Raw genomic sequence first — 14242 nt, 5'->3', positions numbered from 1 at the left:
AGCCTTATGACAATCACAAAGCAAAAACCTATAGCAGTTACACAAAAGATAAAAAGAAAGAAATCAAAGAATACCACTACAGAAAATCATCAAATCACAAAGGAAGAGAGCAAGAGAGGAATAAAGGAATTGCAAAACAACCAGAAAACAATTAACAAAACATAAATAGTAAGTCTATATTTATCAAAATTACTTTAAATGTAAATGGACTAAATTCTCCAAATGAAAGACATAGAGTGGCTGAATGGATTAAAAAAAAAAACAAAAAAAAAAACCAGAACCCAGTATATGCTGCCTAGAAGACACTCACTTCAGATGTAAGGACAAACATGGACTGAAAGTGAATGGGTGGAAAAAGATATTCCATGCAAATGAAAAACCAAAAGAAAGTAGGGATAGCTATACTTGTATCAGAAAAAATAAACTTTAAGCCAAAGACTTTGACAAGAGACAAAGAAGGTCACTATATAATGATAAAGGGGTAGATTTATCAAGAGGATATAATAACTGTAAATATTTATGCACCCAACATAGGAGCACCTAAATACATAAACCAAATATTAACAGATCTGAAGGGAGAAATAGACAGCAATACAATAATAGTATGGGATTTCAATACCCTACCTTCAAAAATGGATAAGTCATACAGACAGAAAATCAATAAGGAAACATTGGACTTAAACTACATGTTAGACCAGGTGGATCTAACAGACATACAGAACATTCTATCCAATAGCAGCACAATACACTTTTTCTCAAGCACACATGGAACATTCTCCACAATAGATTATATGTTAGGCCACAAAACAAGTCTTAATAAATTTAAGAAGATTGAAATCATATTAAGCATCTTTTCTGATCACAGTGGTATAAAACTAGAAACCAATTAGAAAAATAAAACTGGAAAATTCACAAATATGTACAGATAAAACAACATTCTCCTGAACAACCATTGAGTCAAAGAAAATCAAAAGATATCTTGAGACAAATGAAAATGGAAACACAACATACCAAAACTTATGGGATGCAACAAAAGCAGTTCTAAGAGAGAAATTTATAGCAATAAATGCCTATATTAAAAAACAAGAAAGATCTCAGAAAAACAACCTAACTTTACACTTCAAGGAACTAGAAAGAGAAGAACAAACAAAGCCTGAAGTTAGTAGAAGGAAGGAAATAACAAAGATCAGAGTAGAAATAAATGAAACAGAGACTAAAAATACAATACAAAAGATCAATGAAACTAAAAGTTGGTTTTTTGAAAAGATAAACAAAATTGACAAACCTTTAGCTAGACTCACCAAGAAAAAAAGAGAGAGGACTCAAATAAATAAAATCAAAAAGAGGAGACATTACAACTGATACCACAGAAATACTAAGGATGATAAGAGACTACTATGAATAATTATATACCAACAAATTAGATAAACTAGAAGGAATGGGTAAATTCCTAGAAGCATACAACCTACCAAGACTGAATCATGAAGAAATAGAAAATCTGAACAGACTAATTACTAATAAGGAGATTGAATCTGTAATCAAAGACCTCCTAACAAACAAAAGTCCAGGACCAGATGGCTTCACCAGTGCATTCTACCATTCAAAAAAGAATTAATACCAGTCCTTTTCAAACTCTTCAAAAAATTATAGAGGAGAGAATACCTCCAAACTCATTTTATGAGGCCAGCATTACCCTGATACCAAAGCCAGGCAAGGACACTGGAGAGGAAAAGAAAATTACAGGCCAATATTGCTGATGAACATAGGTGCAAAAATCCTCAACAAAATGTTAACAAACTGATTTCAACAGTACATTAAAAGGATCCTACACCATGATCCAGTTAGATTTATTTCAGGGATGCAAGAATGGTTCAACATATGCAAATCAATAAATGTGATACATCACATTCACAAAATGAAGGATAAAAATCATGTGATCATCTCAATAGATGCAGAAAAAGCATTTGACAAAATTCAACATCCTTTCGTGATAAAAACTCTGAACAACCTTGGTATAGAAGAAATGTGCCTCAACATAATAAAGACATTTGCAGATGAAGTGATATAATATACATATCATACATAAAATCCTAAAGACTCCACCAAAACATTGTTAGAACTAATAAACAAATTTTGTAAAGTTGCAGGATACAAAATCAATATACAAAAGTCAGTTGCATTTCTATACACTAACAATGAACTATCAGAAAGAGAAATTAAGAAAACAATCTCATTTACAATTGCATCAAAAAGAATAAAATACTTAGGAATGAATTTAACCAAAGAGATGAAAGATCTGTACACTAAAAACTATAAGACATTGATGAAAGAAATTGAAGAAGGTACAGATAAACGGAAAGCTATTCTGTGTTCATGATTAGAAGAATTAATATTATTAAAATGTCCATATTTTCTATCTATCTATCTATCTATCTATCTATCTATCTATCTATCTATCTATCTATCTATCTATCTATCATTTCCCATCTACTATACATATATAGATTCAGAGCAATCCTTATCAAAATTCCAATGGCATTTTTCACAGAAATAGAAAAAACAATCCCAAAATTTCTATGGAATCAACAAAAGACCCCAAGTAGCCAAAGCAATTTTGAGAAAGAAGAACAAAGCTGATTAAAACAAATTAGAACAAATCACACTTCCTGATTTCAAACTACATCACAAAGCTATAGTAATCAAAACAATATGATATTGGCATAAAAAACAGATGCATAGATCAATGGAATAGAATATAGAGCCCAGAAATAAACCCATGCATATATGGTCAATTAATTTTTGACAGAGGCACCACGCATATGCAATGGGGAAAGGATAGTCTCTTCAGTAAATGGTGTTGGGAAAACTGAAGAGCCACATACAAAAGAATGAAACTGGACCACTATCTTACACCATACACAAAAATCAACTCAAAATGGATTAAAGACTTGAATGTTAGACTTGAAACTGTAAAACTCCTAAAAGGAAACAGGGGGTAAGTTCAGTACTGGTCTTGACAATGATTTTTTGGATTTGACACCAAAAGCAAAGGCAACAAAAGCAAAGATAAACAAGCAGAACTACATCACACTAAAAAGCTTCTGCACAGCAAAGGTAATCATCAACAAAATGAAAAGGCAACTTATGGAATGGAAAAAAATATTTGCAAACCACATATCTCATAAGGATTAATATCCCAAATATACAAGGAATCATACAACTCAATAGCAAAAATACAACCCAATTAAAATATGGGCAAAGGACCTGAATAGACATTTTTCCAAAGACGACATACAAACGGCCAACAGGTACATGTAAAGGTGCTCAACATCAATAATCATCAGGGAAATGCAAATCAAAACCACAATGAGATATAACCTCACACCTTTATTATTAAAAAGATGAGATAACAAATGCTGGTGAGGATGTGGAGAAAAGGGAACACTTGAACACTGTTGGTGGGAATGTAAACTGGTACAGTCACTATGGAAAAAGTAAGGAGGTTCCTCAAAAAATACAACTATCATAGGATCTAACTATTCCACTCCTGGGTATATATCCAAGGGAAATGAAATCATTGTCTCAAAAAGATATCTGTACTCTCATGTTCATTGTATATTATTATTTACAATAGCCAAGGTATGAAAACAACCTAAGTGTCCATCAATGGATGAATGGGTAAAGAAAATATGGTATATAAATATACAATGGAATATTATTCAGCCTTGTAAAAGGAGGAAATCCTGCCATTTGAGACAATATGAAAAACCCAGAGGGCATTATGCTAAGTGAAATAAGCCAGACAGAGAAAGATAAATATAGCATGGTATCACTTATATGTGGAATCTAAAAAAAAAAGTCAAACTCATAGAAATGGAGAGTAGAAAATTGGTTGGCAGGGGCTGGGGATGGGGAAACAGAGGTTGATAAAAGGGTACAAACCTTTAGCTATAAAATAAATAAGGTCTGAGGCTCTAATGAATAATATGGTGACTATAGATGATAACACTACATTGTGTAACTGAAATTTGCTGAGAGTAGAACCTAAATGTTCTCACCTAAAAAAAAGATAAATATGTAAGGTGACAGATGTGTTAATTAACTTGATGGTGGAAGTCCTTTCACAATGTATACATATAACAAATCACGTTGTACACTTTAAATCTCTTATAATTTTATTTGTCAATTATACCTCAATAAAGCTAAAAAAAAAGTTTCTTACTGTGAACTGACATTATTGTGTGAGATTAAGACCTCAATGAACCATCTAAATGTGGATATTCATTCTTTTTGGTGTCAGTTAGATGTAGGGAGTTCTTGCTTCTGCCCTTTTTGCCTATTGTACTGTGTTTTTACGCAACACTATTCGTTAAGGCAAGCAAAATCTTTCTGTAAGAGATCTTAAGGAAACTGCAGACGAAAAAGCAAATTTTTGGCATTAAAGCAGGTTAACATATACATTGCCCTTAGTAACACGTTAAGTATATTTTTCTTGGACTAGTGACAAGAAAAGACCTATATGCTTCTTAACAATGTCAAAATGTTTAAAATTCAGTGTACAAGCAATTCCTAACAATACTTCTGTAGCTTTAAGCTCTATACAGTACAGAATTTATGCAAATACATTAAACAGTTCTAGCTTGGCAAATTAAACCTAAGCAGGTTATTAAACTACATATATAGAAAGTAAATGATAAATACAGAATTAAAAGAGTTCTCTTTTTCCTTATAGCTTCAAAAATTGACAAGCTTTTTGAGGACAGTTCTGTAATGTTAAACATCAGGTAACCACAAGTGTTTGTTACACACCTACAGAAGTCAGTCGACTCAGTGTGTTTAATACAATTCACTTCCTAGTTAAGGGCACAAGAAAGTATTTAACAAAAATAATTACATTGGGGCCAGCCCGGTGGCGTAGCGGTTAAGTGTGCGCATTCCGCTTCAGCAGCCTGGGGTTCACGGGTTCGGATCCCAGGCATGCACCAATGCACCGCTTGTCAAGCCATGCTGTGGCGGTGTCCCATATAAAGTAGAGGAAGATGGGCACAGATGTTAGCTCAGGGCCAATCTTCCTCAACAAAAGAAAAAAAAAGAAGAGGATTGGCATTGGATGTTAGCTCAGAGCTAATCTTCCTCAAAAAAAAAAATTACATCAATTGATCTAGAAATTGCATCAAATGCAAACATATATGAATACAGTGGTCAAAATCTGTCTTTTTAAGTGAATATTAATCATTTATTCAAAGTTAGACAAGAAGTTGAACGATTAAAGTCTTCTGTGACATAAAACCATTTTGCGTAGATTCACATCTCAGCTGAGCAGGAGGAGAGAGGTGGGAGAGTAAGTGAGTAGCCCCATTTGGGTAGTGAGACAGTAAAATGGACTCACCAGCAGCCTCCCCCAGCCCGCTGTCTTCACTGATTGCCTGCATGTGTGGCATCAGTAGTAGCATGCTGACAGCCAATTTTAATGCCATTTTCCTTGTTATTAATGTCAAAGACTTCTTGAATATTTTTCATAATTTTTTTTTGCTGTATTAATAAATGCCACTTCTACATTGGAAGTTAGCAGAAATTAGCAAACTTAGGAAACTTAGCAGAAATTTCCATTAAGATAAGTCCATGTTATCATGCAAAAACTCCAGCTTGGTTTTTTTCACTTCTCTTCTAGATTCTAAATCACTTTTATTTATATTTTTATTTATATTTATATTTATGAATATAACTTCCATGTTGGAATTGGAATGCTGGCAGGCATCTTTTAACCAGGTTATCAAGTAGTTAAATGTATTCCTCCTTGTAATGTTGTTGGGGAGGAAAACTTTTCCTCCACCCTCTTAGTTTCAATGACTGGGACCTACAAATTTAACTGACAAAAGACAGATTAACAGGAGAAAATGAATACAAATTTATTAATAATTTACATGTATGATTTACATGTATGAGAGTTCACAGAAAAGAAGTGAAACTCGAAGAAATGGCCAGACTCGGGGCCTTACATACTGTTTTGACAAAGAGAAGAGGGTTTGGACTTTGAGGGATGAAAAATCATGGGAAAGTTGCTAGGAAATATATGGGGCAAACTAATGGAAGAAAATGGTTATTTTTAGTGAGGCTGTTTATGCAGACTCATCTTGGTTTTGACTCTCCTTCTCTGGTGATGAGTGGCTCTCCTCTTCCTGGTATGGGAGAGGGGACACCTTCACAAAGGGAAATTTATGCCTTGCTTTTAGGCAAAAAAGGGGAGAGCAGAGAACTCTCCCTGCATCTGCTGATTCTCAATTGGCTTCAGCTCAAAATAATCCTTACACCAAAGTGGCATATTTTAGGGTGTCGTCCTGATCCTCTTCAATATTGTAAACTAGTAAAGCCCCTGCTGCACCACTGTAATATGACCTTGTGATGGAATGAGAGGACTCTTGCCCTGCCGTATCCCATATCTGAAGTTTTATCTGTTTCCCATCCATAGTTGTCATTCAGGCTCAGAACTCTACACCAATCATAAGGCCATGCACTGGCTAAAACCCGTTGTCTGTAAACTGTAGCAATAAGCATAATTTACCAACACCTGTGTTGCCCATGGTGACATACCTGAAGAGGTAGGCACAAACCACGGCCATATCTGCTCCTCCTGCTCCTGCCCTACACTGCTCACCCGGTGCCTCAGCCTCCTATGCCAGACCCCACCACCTCGAGGAGCGAGGGGCCAAGAGGAAGCCAGACAAACTGACACTGGTGGAGCCCAGCTGAACAATCTTCCATTAACTTTTAAGACCTCCACAGAAGAGTCTCCTGATTTCCAGACATGCTCTTCCCTGTCCCCATAGGTAGTATCAATCCAATTTCCTCTTGAAAATCAGGACCAGTCACCCCTATGACCACAGTAACTTCTTTTTTTACCTGTTGGTTTAGCGGCATAAGCACCTGTAATAGACAGACTAATGGCCCCCTAAGAATCCCATGTCCTAATCTCAGGAACCTGTGAATATGTTACGCTACATGGCAAAGGGGGATTAAGGTGGCAGATGGAACTAAGGTTGCTAATCAGCTGACACTGAAATGGGGAGAATATCCTGGATTATTTGAGTGGGTACAATGTAATCACAAAGGTCCTTTTGAAGAGATGTGACTATGGAAGAAAGGCACAGAGAGATGCAACCTTGTTGGCTTTAAAGATGAAGGAAGGGGTCATGAGCCAAAGAATGAAGGTGACCTCTACAAGCCAGAAAGTGCAAAGAAACACATTCTCCCCTAGAGCCTTTAGAAAGGAACGCAGCCCTGCCTATGCAGTGGTTTTGGCCCATGGGACCTGTGTCAGAATCCCAACCTGCAGAACCATAAGATAACAAATTTTTAAGTCACTTAGTTTGTGGTCATTTCTTAAGGCAGCAACAGGAAACGAATAAAGCAGCTTCAAGTGGCCATGGTAGCAGTGTCAGCATCTAATTCACAGAAATCCTTGTTGTGTCTCCTTGCTGTGCTCCTTCAGAGGAACTGAGGCCTCTACACCAGCAGACCTCTAAGTTGCAGGAATGGAAAGCAAACATTTGCTAACGGATTTTCAGGTGTACTAGTGGGAAGAAATACTCTCATTTCTACCCCTTGATTCCAGGACCCATGTTTATTTGCTATGGGGTACATAAAAAAATACCAGTTGCTGATTCAAAGCATCTCTTGCATCCTGAAGGATATGTCGTCATCTCTGCAAAGTGTTGTCACTGAACCAAGTGTGGTAACTTGTCTTCAAAAGTGCATTTCACCACTCTGTAAGGCCAGCTGATTCTTAATGATGGGGAGCATGGTAAAACTAGAGAATTCCATGAGGATGAGCCCACTGCCTCACTATCTTCATGGTAAAATGAATTACAGAAGAACAGCCATTATGGTGGAGAAGGCATTCTGTAAGTCCTTGGATGACAGTCTGGCAGAAGCATTGCAGCAGGAAAGCAAAACCACATCCAAAGTGTCTCCTCCAATGAGAATAAAGTCCCTGACACTGAAAAAGGAAAGAGGTCTTCACCCCAGAGTTCAGATTCCAAATCTGATATAGGAACTCGATTGGCCCTGCTCCGGTTCTATGCCTATGGAGGAACGGGCTGTCTGATCGGCCAGGCCTGAGGGAAGGCGAAAGAGGTGGGAGGAGGAGACAAGATGGTGGTCAGCCCCCCAGGCCATGTGAAATGCGCTTCCTACAAGGCAGGGAGGTGTTATTATCAAAAAAAGGTGGGAAGAGATGACCAGGCCAGGTCACTATACAGTCACACCCTGCATAATGATGTTTTAGTCAACAATGAACCGCATATACTATCATGGTCCTATAACATTAGTACCACACAGCCTAGGTGTGTAGAAGGCTATACCATCTAGGTTTGTGTAAGTACACTCTGTGATGTTCGCACAAGGATGAAATCCCCTAGCGATGTACTTCTCAGAATGTATCTCAGTCTTTAAGTGACACATGACTGTACTGCTACAAAAAACATCTCGTTAATTAAACTAATTCAATAGATTAGACTCTATTTCTCCCTTTGGAGATAAAAATGCATTGAGCCATCAGGAAACTGTGGATAATGTACTTAAGTATTTTTTGATACTAATCTAATCTAACTCTAGAGTCATCTGCCATATGAGGAGTCTCACTTATTAAAACAGTATTAACAAGAAACATTTTGGTCAAGACTCTGAATTAAAAAAAATTATAATAACTGGATTAGAGGTATAGTTAAGATGAATGAAAAAGTTCATAAAATTGTATGTAGGCATTTTTTGTACTTTTTTATTTGCTATGAAAATGTAATGTTTATTTTTAAAATTTTATTTTATTTAAATTTATTTTTACGATGAGCTCTAATTTTTAAGAATATTAAATGAAAAATGCTATTTTCTGTGGTTAACTTCCACTATAGCTGAAATCTGTATATGAAGGCAATATGTTCAAAACCAAGTCACTATCTTTTATTTGATAGGGATATAACCTCATCATGGGTCAGGAATCTAAAAAGAAAGCATTACAAATGGAAACAGTATGAAGTCAGCAGCCACGTTATTCGGGCCACATTACACACTGAACTGCAGCTGCTGTCTCCCTCTCACAGGTGGAGGGCAGGCAGAATTTTCTCCTAATCTACCACAGGAGTCTGAAAATGCTGTTGCTTTTGCCTGTTACTTTGGAGTCACAGGAGATGATGTTAGAGGACCATTTAGAAAATGGCCTGAGAATTTTTAAGAGCATGATTATTTTCTGAGAATCACTGAACATGCTACTTGACCAAAACAAAACAAAATGACAAGAGTTCATGGATATCTTCTTAATTCCCAATTTTTGAGTGAAGTACAGAATTATTACTTCAAGCATTCCATCACCAAAGCATGAAGATTATCCATCCACAAATATCTAACTGATGGAAGACTTTTGCCTGTCTTTTCAGGAAGATGAGAGGTGACGTGCCTCTCAAGATGGCAGAGTAACTGAGGCTGAAGGAGAACTGGTGCAGAAGCTCTCACTCCCAGGCATGTCTTCAGCCTTTAAGAGTCATTCTCTTGTTATTAACTTTACCTACATCTGTGGCATAGGTCAATCCTGAAAAAAAAGGATTTTTTTTTTGATTTTCCATGTTTAGTATCTTCTTTCACCGAGACCCAAAGGAGAATATAAGCGACTTGTGTATAACACGTTCTCTCTTGCTGTCCCAGGGCTAGTGTCTATTTTCAAAGTTGCTTTAATTATTTAAAAGCAAGTGAAAATACCACTTAGAGAATACTCTTCTCTCGATGTCTCTTCTATTTTTGGATACATACCTTTGAGTAGTGACTGAATTATTTGGGCTCCAGTGAAAATTTCTACTAATGGGGGTTGACACATTTCCTACTAGTTAGTTGCTGTTGGATAATCCCATAGATCTTGCCCAGGGATGTTCCTCTAGAATTATATAAAGATTAATTTTATGAGTTTTGGAAAGTGTACCTATATTTTTGTGTGTAAATGGGAATGTATGTGTAAAATAATTATTGAGGTTTATGTTTTTCTCTATTTCTGTGTACCCCTTGGCTCTTCTCCAATCATTGCCCCAGGAAAGGATGAGAAAAACAAAGTATTGAGAAAAGAAAAAAAAAAAAAACCCAATTCTTAACTTTTGAGTTGCAAAAGCTCTTGGGCCATGTGTATGTGTGTTTATACTATAAAGAACTAGAGGCATGAGTATTAGATTTAAGAGAATATCTCATAAATAAAATCCAGGTACCTTCTTTCCAATTTAGATAAATATTCGCAAACTATGGATGAGTGATGAGAAGAACTGGAGGGAGCCTCAATAGTAGCATCCCTAAGAATGCAATGGAAGTATGTGTAATACAACCTCCAGATGACACGGGGGATTGAGAACATAAGGAATCTGTGCCTATTCTCCTGGGAAGTGGCAAAACCCCAGAGAAGAGGGGCAGTGTCTGGGCAGGAATGGCTTTAGCCCTTTGGTGGTTGGTTGTCCATGGTGGCACCCTTTAGAGTGCCAGGTGTAGGAGCAGCACATGTTCCCAGAAAGGCAGAGATGTTGCGGGTGTGGGGGGGAGAGTGAGAGAGAGAGAGGAAGAGAGAGAAAGAGAGAGAGATTCTGGGAGAGACTTTGAGGCTGGGAATGTGAGAATATCAGCAGCATCCTGTGTGGAGTATTTCAGAGGGTACTCTCCTTCCACCCGTTGCCCCAAAGCTACACAGATTCCCCTCAATTTAGACACAATCCCAAAACAAGAACAGAGTCCAAAGTGATAGCTAAGTCAGTTACCACGGGAGAATGAAGAGAAGCATGTTTCTTGACCATCTTAAATCCATGGACTGATATTTGTACATGTTGTTTTTATCTATATCTGTATTGCTGTCATGTGTCCATCTGTCTTTGCCAATATCTATGTCATTTACATATATGGAGAAAGAAAAGAATAGGAAACTCAGAGAAATACTGGAAAGTAATAAAATTATCAAAGTCATAAATCTCATTCTATATTCAATGCCAAAAGCTTGTGTTTTGAAAACTGTCTTGAAACTTTTTATTAAGAAAAATCCCAAATACATACAAATTCAGAGAGACTAGAATATTAATCTCTTTCATCATTACTCTGCTTTGTCAGTCATTAATATTTTTATGATATTGTTTCATTCCTCTTCCTTCCCCCCATGACACTTTTTGGGTGAAGACAGATTGAAGTATTTTAAGGCAAATCCCAGATAATATATCATTTCCCTTGTAAATACTTCAGTCTATGTAGCTAACTGACAGGACATTTTCTCCTGTCAGTAATCATGTAATCACCAGGCCATTATCAAACCTAATGGTCATTTTTTAATATCATCTTATACATAGTCCATATTCAAATTTCCCCAACTGTCTCAAAGATGCCGTTTTACAGTAGTTTTTCCAAATCATCTCCAAAGTTCACAAATTGCATTTGGTTGTCATGTATTTTAAGTTTCTTTTCTTTTTGTTGATGTCACTGATTTGTTGGAGAAATTGGATCACCTGTGCTTTAGATTCTCGATTGTCTGATTGCACCCTTGTGGTGTCTTTTTGAAAATTTGTTCTTCTGTCCCCCATATTTTCTTTAAGCTGACAGCCAGATCTAAAGGCTGGATTAGGTCTGGTCCTTTGTTTTTTTAAGCACTTCATAGGTGGTGCTGTGTACTTTCCACTGTATCACAGCAAGAGGCACATGATGTGTCTAGCTGGGAGTGTCACCTTTAGGAACACTGAGATCTATCAGTGGCTTCAGAAGACACTGGCCCAACCACTCCAAACACTTTACACCTACAGTTCACTAATGATTTTAACACACATTTCTGACCATTGCCTAGAGCCATTATTTCTTCAAGGGTTGTGAAATGGTTATTTTTAAATTCTATCATTTCTTCTGCATTTATTAACTGTCTATAAAGAAGAATTTCCCCTCTTCCACCATCTGGCTACCCTGAAACCTAACCATTTACTTTAGTAAATGACATTTCCAAAGTATGAACAACACTCAATATCAGTAGTGGAGTTTATATGAATTCCAAAATTTGCAATACTTTTAATGTTGGAATCAGTTCTAGTTGCTTTCAAAAATCCCTACATTTGAAAATTTTCCAGTAAAAGATTTCACCAGAAAATTTATCAAGAATTTCTATTACATTTGTTTAAAACTCCAAAAGTTTTTCTTTTTCTCCAAATATCAGAGCACACAGCTGAGTGAAAGTGGATGCTGACACTCTCTGATCTGTTGCTTTAGAATAGGTGTCAGTTGTCAGGGTGAAAGATCAGGGCATTCAGACACTGCCTTTGTCTGAGGTTTTCATTTGCATGGAATATCTTTTTTCATCCCTTCCCTTTCAGTCTATGTGTGTCCTTACATCTGAAGTGAGTCTCTTGTAGGCAGCATATAGACGGGTCTTTTTTTAAATCCATTCAGCCACTCTATGTCTTTTAATTGGAGAATTTAGTCCATTTACATTTAAAGTAATGATTAACAGGGATGTGCTTATTGTCATTTTGTTAATTGTTTTCTGACTGTTTTTGTATTTTATCTCTCTTCCTATCTTCTTCTCTTGCTCTCTTCCTTTATGGTTTGATGACTTTCTTTAGTCATATGCTTCTATTCCTTTCTTTTTATCTTTTGTGTATTTACTATAGGTTTTTGCTTTGTGGTTACCATGAGACATACATATAACAACTTGTATCTATAATAGTCTATTTCAAGTTGATAACAACTTAAGTTTGATCCCATTGTAAAGCTCAATATTATTACTCCCCTACCACACTTTATGTTTATGATGTCACATTTTACATCTTTTTATTTTGTGTATTCCTTAACTGATTATTGTAATCATAGTTATTTTTACTTTTGTCTTTTAACATTCATACTAGCTTTATAAGTGATTAATCCACTACTTTTACTATATATTTACTCTCCGATGAGATTTATTCTTTCATATGTGTTCTTGTTACTAATTAGCACCCTTTCTTTTCAGCTTAAAGAAGTCCCTTTAACATTTCTTGTAAGGCCAGTTTAGAGATAAAGGACTCATTTAGCTTTTGCCAATCTGGAAAACTCTTTATCTCTCCTCCAATTCTGAACAACTCTGCCCGTAGAGTATTCTTGGTTGGAAGCTTTTTTCTTGCAACACTTTGAATATATTGTGCCACTTTCTTCTGGCCTGCAAAGTTTCTGCTGAAAAATCTGCTGCTAGTCTAATGGGGGTTCCCTTGTACATAACAAGTTGTTTTTTTCTTGCTGCTTTTACTATCCTTTCCTTGTCTTTAACTTCTGACATTTTAATTATAATGTGTCTTGGTGTGGATCTCTTTGGGTTCCTCTTATTTGGAATGCTCTGGGCTTCCTGGATCTGGATGTCTATCTCCTTTCCCAGGTTAGAGAAGTTTTCAGCCATTATTTCTTCAAATAATTTTTTGCTCCTTTCTGTCTCTTCCCCTTCTGGGAGCCCTATGGTGTGAATGTTAGTCCATTTGATGTTATCTTATAAGTCCCTTAAGCTATCTTCACTTTTTCTCATTCTTTTTTCTTTTGGCTGCTCTGATTGGTTGAGTTCTACTGCTTTGTCTTTGAGTTAATGAATCCTTTCTTCTGCTTCATCTAGTCTGCTGTTGAACCCCTCTAGTGTATTTTTCAGTTCAGTTATTATATTCTTCAGTTCTGCGACTTCTATTTAGTACTTATATTTTCTATCTCCATGTTGAAGTTCTCACTGTGTTCATCCATTCTACTCCCCAGTTCAGTGAGCATTTTTGTGACCATTACTTTGAACTCTTTTATCAGGTGAATTATTTATTTCCACTTCATTATGTTTTTTTTTTTTTCCTGAGGTTTTATTTTGTTCTTTCATTTGGGACATATTCCTTTGTTTCTTCATTTTGCTTGACTCTGTGTTGGTTTCTATACAGTAGATGAAACAACCACCTCTCCCAGTCTTGAAGTAGTGGCTTTGTGTAGGAGAGGAACACTGTTGTTTAACCCTGCTTCAGCTCCTGGTCGTCTCTCAAACCTCTGTGGTTGTCCAAGCAGCCTATTATATTTTTAATGGCTCCCAGTAGTTGAGGATGTGCCAAGACTTGTCAGTGTCCCAAAGGAGAGGATCTCAGCATCTAGATTCAGGCTGACTAGACACCAGACCCTCAGGCATCAGCTTTTAAAAGTATGCAAATATATACAGTCCTATGGGACTGCTAGGGTAAGCTCCACTGGTCACCAGAGCCGGGAG

At 36.5% G+C, this 14242-nt stretch overlaps 1 long non-coding RNA gene and 1 pseudogene across 1 annotated transcript in view; both read right to left on the bottom strand.

Moving 5' to 3' along the window:
- Window positions 1-14242, bottom strand: part of LOC147915250 (uncharacterized) — an 82021-nt gene that overhangs the window by 24826 nt on the left and 42953 nt on the right. The gene's annotated exons all lie outside the window — the stretch shown is intronic.
- LOC101398328 (ras-related protein Rab-2A-like) lies at window positions 5341-6476 on the bottom strand (annotated as a pseudogene).

Source organism: Ceratotherium simum, chromosome 14, assembly GCF_057802395.1.
Source record: "Ceratotherium simum simum isolate JZ-2026a chromosome 14, ASM5780239v1, whole genome shotgun sequence".
Classification (NCBI taxonomy): Eukaryota; Metazoa; Chordata; class Mammalia; order Perissodactyla; family Rhinocerotidae; genus Ceratotherium; species Ceratotherium simum.
This window is presented reverse-complemented; position numbering and strand designations above follow the sequence as displayed.